The sequence below is a fragment of the Chinchilla lanigera genome, unplaced genomic scaffold (assembly GCF_000276665.1).
Source record: "Chinchilla lanigera isolate Chin_1 unplaced genomic scaffold, ChiLan1.0 scaffold00064, whole genome shotgun sequence".
Taxonomy (NCBI): Eukaryota; Metazoa; Chordata; class Mammalia; order Rodentia; family Chinchillidae; genus Chinchilla; species Chinchilla lanigera.
This window is the reverse complement of record NW_004955465.1, coordinates 3,462,407-3,468,406: the sequence shown is the minus strand read 5'-3', so window position 1 is coordinate 3,468,406 and position 6,000 is coordinate 3,462,407. Positions and strand designations below refer to the sequence as shown.

At 35.6% G+C, this 6,000-nt stretch overlaps 1 protein-coding gene across 1 annotated transcript in view; it reads left to right on the top strand.

Annotated features, from left to right (window-relative positions):
• Window positions 1-6,000, top strand: part of Sycp2l (synaptonemal complex protein 2-like) — a 78,735-nt gene that overhangs the window by 50,434 nt on the left and 22,301 nt on the right. The gene's annotated exons all lie outside the window — the stretch shown is intronic.

Genomic DNA, 6,000 nt, shown 5'->3' with positions numbered 1-6,000 from the left:
TAGTGTATACAGTAGATGCTTTAAAACATCCATGGTTGGGGGCTGGGGATTTAGCTCAGCGGCAAAAAGCGCCTGCCTGGCAAGCGCAAGGTCGTTAGACCCTGTCTCAAAAAAAAAAAAAAAAAAAAAAAAAAAAGTTTCAAGTCATTTAAAGTACACGTAGGCTCTTTAGAATATCAACACAACAAATATTTTTGAATGTCTGGTCTTAGACATTGCTATTTTGAAAACCTCAGGATACCCCTGGGTTTCATTTCCTCAAACTCGTGTCTACCCTTTTCCTTTATTGGGGGATAGTATCCTTCATTTTGTGTTTGATTCCACTGCCTCTGTTTTTTCACTTTTGCATTGTGGAGAGCATGACACATTCACAAGAGACTGTCAGATGTGTGCAGGTTACTGTCCTGACCTCTGTGGAAACCCTTCTGCTAGCTGGGTGTGGTGGTGCATGCCATAATCCCAGCTCTCCGGAAGGCTGAGACCACAAGATCTCAAGCTTGAGCCGGGCCTAGGCAATTTAGCAAGACCCTGTCTCAAAATTGAAAATAAAGAGGGAGAGCTGGGATAAAGCTCAGTATGGACACCCTGGGTTTAATCCCAGGACCACAAAAAACAAACACAAAACCGTAACGAAAACCTGCTACTTTTCTTCATGTTTTTACTTTCTTTCTTTACATGTATTCCTAAATAATATGTACTGTAGCTTTATCTGATTCAGACTATAAACAAATGACGCCATGCTATGCATATCTTGTGAGGCTGCTTTTGCCCAGTCATTTTTTAATGCTGATGTTGTATGTGAAGTATCGTGCTCTTCACCAACATTTAGCATTCAGGTATGCAAATACACCGTAGTTTATCCATTCCAGTGTTACAGGATACTTGGATTTTTTTAACCCTTTCATTTTTATAAATAATGCCACTATGAAGAATCATGTGTGTTTCTCTGGATATGTATGAAACACTTTTCTCTAGTTATATTTTTATGAGTAGACTTTATGGGTTGTATATAGAGTGTTTGTGTGTGTGCAAGTAGTAGTGTGAGATGTGCCAGAACATTTTTTAATATAGTGGTATCAATTGTTTTTCCACCAGCTGTGGATGGATGAGACTTTTGTTGCTTTACTTTCTTAACAACTCTTGGTATTTTAAACTTCTTGCCTGTGTACATTGAAGTTTTAATTCAAGTATCCCTGATTAAGGTTTAATATTTCAAATATGAGCCAATTTTTTTGCTTATATAGTGTCCAGAATATTTTGCTGAGTTGTCTACAGAATTGTCATTTTATATCTACCCCAGGAGTTTAAAAACAAACAAACAAAACTTATTTTCTCAGTTCTGGGCACTTTTCCTGGGTTATCTGTGTTGTAAGACCTTTCTTTCTGTGGTGTGTACTTCTGTCTCTTGATGGTGTGGTTGTGATCATTTTTGATAGAAAAGGTTTAATTTTATTGAATTCTAATTCATAAATCCTTATGGTTGTATGAAATTATTTCCTACCAAAAATTTAGATAATATATATTTCTTGCTAGGTACAGTCTTAGATAGCTCTCACATTGTAATATTTGTTGTTTATTTTTTACTTCAAAGAAAATAATAAAAAAATTAGAAACGATACAGAATTTCAAAACAACCAAGATGATAAGAATTAAAAAATGGTTTTTATATTGCATATTGTTGTCCTCAAAGTAGTTGTTCAGATTACCAGATTTAAGCATGCAAAATTGGTCAAAAATTAAGCATTCATAATTCCTTTCAGTAAACCAACAAAAAACAGTAATACAATTATCTTAGCTATCCTGTGTGTATTGTGTATATATAATTTTTTCCCTTCCTTCTTTTTCTTTTCTCCTTTCCCTCTTCCCAGTTCTTGCCTTTTGAGCAGTTTCTTTCTCTTTCACAATATCTATTGTACTCTTTCAGATTCTTACATGAGGGGGACAATACAATGTTTACACGTGCAGCTCTGATTTATTTCACTTATAAGTATGGTCTCTAGTTGTGACCATTTACCTATAAAAGCCTTGAGTTTATCTTTCTTTATAGCTGAGTAATATTCCATTGTAATATTCCACATCTTTTTTATCCATTCCTCAACTTATGGGCATTTGGGTTGTTTCCAAGATTTAGCTATTACAAATTGTACTACCATAAACATGGGAGCATGTATATCGCTGTGGTATGATGTTTTCAATTCTTCTGGCAAGATAAACAGAAGGGGAATAGCTGGGTTGAATGGGCCCTATAATCCTAGTTTTGTGAGGAATCTCCACACTAATTTCCACAGTGGTTGTACCAGTCTGCACTCCCATCAACAGTGGAGAAGCGTTCCTTTTTCCCACAGCCTGTCCAGCATTTGTTATTGGTGATTTCTTGATAACAGCCATTCTTTCTGGGTTGAGATGGAATCTCAATGTTATTTTAATTTGCCCTTCTCAAATAACTAGTGATGTTGAACATTTTTTCATATATTTATTTGCCATTTGTATTTTTTTTTTAATCTGAGAAGTATGTATTCATCTCAGACACCCATTTTTGGATTGGATCTTTGAATTTTAGGGGCATGATTTTTTTCAAATTCTTTATATGTTCTGGATAGAAGTCCTTTGTCTGATGGACAGTTGGCTAAATATTTTTCCCAATTCGTGGGTTTTCTTTTTACTCTGTTGGTGATTTCTTTTGATGTGCAGAAACTTTTCAATAAGATGAGATCCCAGTTGTTGATTCTTTCAAGTATTTTCTGTGCAGTTTGGTGTTTGTTCATGAACTCTACCTACCCCTACGTCTTCAAGATTTCTGCGTACTTTCTCTTTCACTGGATTTAATGTTTCTGTTTTAATATTTAGATCTTAGATCTGTTTTGACTTTAGTGCATGGTGACAGACATGGGTCTAGTTTTAGTCTTCGGCATGTGGAAAGCCAGTTTTCCCAGTACCATTTATTAAAGAGGCTCTCTTTCTTCCAGTGGACATGTTTGGCCCCTTTGTCGAAGATAAGGTGGCTGAGTGTGTTTGTAGTTGTGTCTGCATCTTCTAATCTGTTCCATTGATCTTCAGGTCTGTTTTTGTGCCAGTATCATGCTGATTTTATCACGGTAGCTTTGTAATACAATTTCAAGTCGGGAATTGCAATGCCTCCTGCCTTTCCTTTGTTTCCCAGCATTGCTTTTTGCTATTCTGGGTCTTTTCTGGTTCCAGATGACTTTTAGGAATGTTTTCTCTAGATCCGTGAGGTATGTTAATGGTATTTTAATTGGGATTGCATTGAATCTGTACAACAATTTTGGGAGTGTGGCCATTTTCACAATGTTCTTCCTATTCATGACCAAGGAATATCTTTCCATTTTCTGATACCCTCTTTGATCTCTTTTTTCAGAGCGCTATAATTTTCACTGTGTTTTCACGTTTAACAAATAGAAGATTTTTTATTTTGTTAGATTGATTCCTAAGTATTTCATCTTTTAGATGCTATTGTGAGGGGGATGGGGATTTAGCTCAGCGGCAAAGCGCCTGCCTGGCAAGCGCAAGGTCGTGAGTTCGGTTCCCAGTACCGGAGAAAAACCAAAAAAAAAAAAAAAATAGATGCTATTGTGAAAGGTGTGGTTTCCCTGATTTCTCTCTCAGTGTGTTTCTTGCTTGTGTACAGGAATGCTATTGATTTTTGAGTGTTAACTTTGTATCCGTGGAGTTCTGTATACCTATAAAATATGGAACGCTTCATGAATTTGCGTGTCATCCTTGTGCAGGGGTCATGCTAATCATCTCTGTATCATTCCAACTTTAGTATATATGCTGCTGAAGTGAGCACTTTGTTGTTTAGTTTTAAATGCCATACTAAACTTTGTTTCCTTCATCTATCCAAAGTCTACTTAAAAGTGTAGGTTCTTTTTTCTGTCTTTTTTGAGATAGGGTTTCACTATACAGTTCAGGCTGGCCTTGAACTCACTTTGTACCCTAAGCTGGCCTTCAAACTCATGGTGATCTTCCTGCTTCAGCCTCCTGCGTTCTGATGTTACAAGTGTGTGTCATCACGACAAGCAAAAGTGTACTTTGCAATTTCCAAAAGTGTAGGGTTTTCCTAACCATTTTTCAACTTTTTTAGTTTGGTTGCATTATGGTTTGAGAACATGATCTGTATTCTTATTTTTATTGAAAGTTTGAGTTGTATTTATAGCTTAGTCCAGTACAGTATATGTGAATTATAAATAAGTTAATTGGTGGTTAAATGAATATATTTCACAATCATTAGGTGTAAAGTATCTATACTCTAGATTTAATAGCATATGTATTTTTTACTGGGTAATATTTCTTAGCCATAGTCTTCAAAACTTATGCGCTAATTTCTGTTAGTCTTCTTCTTTAAATTGCTAAAAGAAATGTTAAAGCCTTTCATTATGATTATGGACCTAATAATTTCTCATTCTGGTTCTGTTGTGTATAAATAAAAATAAAGTAAATGCAAGTCATCTAATATTTTTCTTAAGGAATATTAAAACTTTAATCATAACAAAGTGACTTTATTTCCAATAATGCTTTTATCTTGAATTGTGTTATTTCTTTTGTTCAGATTTTCTAAGCCAGGTATAGTGGCTCATGCCTGTAATACCAGCACGTGGCAGGAGGCAGGGGGACTGCAAGGACTGCCATGTGTTTGAGGCTAGTCTGGGCTACATAGTGAGAGTAGGCCTGAACTACATAGTGAGGCCCTATGAAAAAAATTCTTTTTTCTATAGTGCAATACTTCTTATTTTTGATGTATGTATTTATACTTTTGCTAATAAATATAACATGCTAATAAATATAGCATAAATATAAATATATATTTATATTGTAAACAGTAGTTGGACTCCTGTGTACCTTACCTCATAGACTAGAATATTTATTCCATTTATATGTAATGTAATTGCTCTTGGACATGTGCCAATTTATGTTATGTTTTCTGTGTGCGCCAACCTTTGTTTCCTTTTTAATGTCTTTGTGTTTCTAGAGTAAGTTTTTTCAATTTTACCTCTGCTCATTTGTATGAGGTGTGATTAACAAATGTAGTGAATGTTTAAACATTTATTACAGTAAAAGACACATTGTAATTAATCCCCTCAAAATACTCTTTCCATTTCAAAAACACTTATCCCATTCTTCTTGCCATTTTCTGAAGCAATTCTAGAGTTCTTTTCCCTAAGTGTTTTTACTTGCTCTGTCTTGATGTCCTGAATCAATTCAAAACATTTACTTTTCATGATCATGATCTATCTTTTCTTTGTGATGAAGCTTTGAAAATCCTTTCTCTTAGCTTTCTGAAATGTGTAGCATATTATAGTTATCAGTGGTCATCCCACTTTGCAACAGCACCTGAGGACTTCTGGTTCCCATCTAACTATAATCTAGTAACCACTGAGCAAGTTTTCCTCATAGCCTTCTCCTCTTCTCTCCTCAGATTCTGAGATTGACCCTCAACTTCGATTAGATTGCAGGTATAATAGAGAAAATATGGTACTTGTCATCCTGTGCCTGGCTTTTTGACCTAGCAAAATAATCTCCAGTTCCAAGTGTGTTGGCAAAAATAAAAGGATTTTCTTTGTTTTTATAGTGAATACTGTTTCACTGTGCATATGTACCATAGATTCTTTACCTATTCCTCCGCTGACAGACTCTTAGGTTGTTCCTATTTCTTCACTGTTGTGAACACGGCAGTGCGAATGTCTCTTCCATATCCTGGTTTCCTTTCCCTTGGCTGTGTAGCCAGCAGTGGCATTGCTGGCCCACATAGTAGGTCTCTTTTTAATTTTTTTGAGACTCTTCCCTGCTGTTTTCCGTAACAGCTGTACAAATTTATGCCCTCATGAGCAGTGTGCAGGGATTCCATTTTCTTAACCTCCTTATCAACACTTGGTCACTTCAGTTATTTTCATAGTAGCTCTTCCTACTGGGGTGAGGTGATATGTCATCTTGGTTTTATTTGTATCTCTCTGATAAGTGATGTTGAGCAGTGTCGTAGTTTGG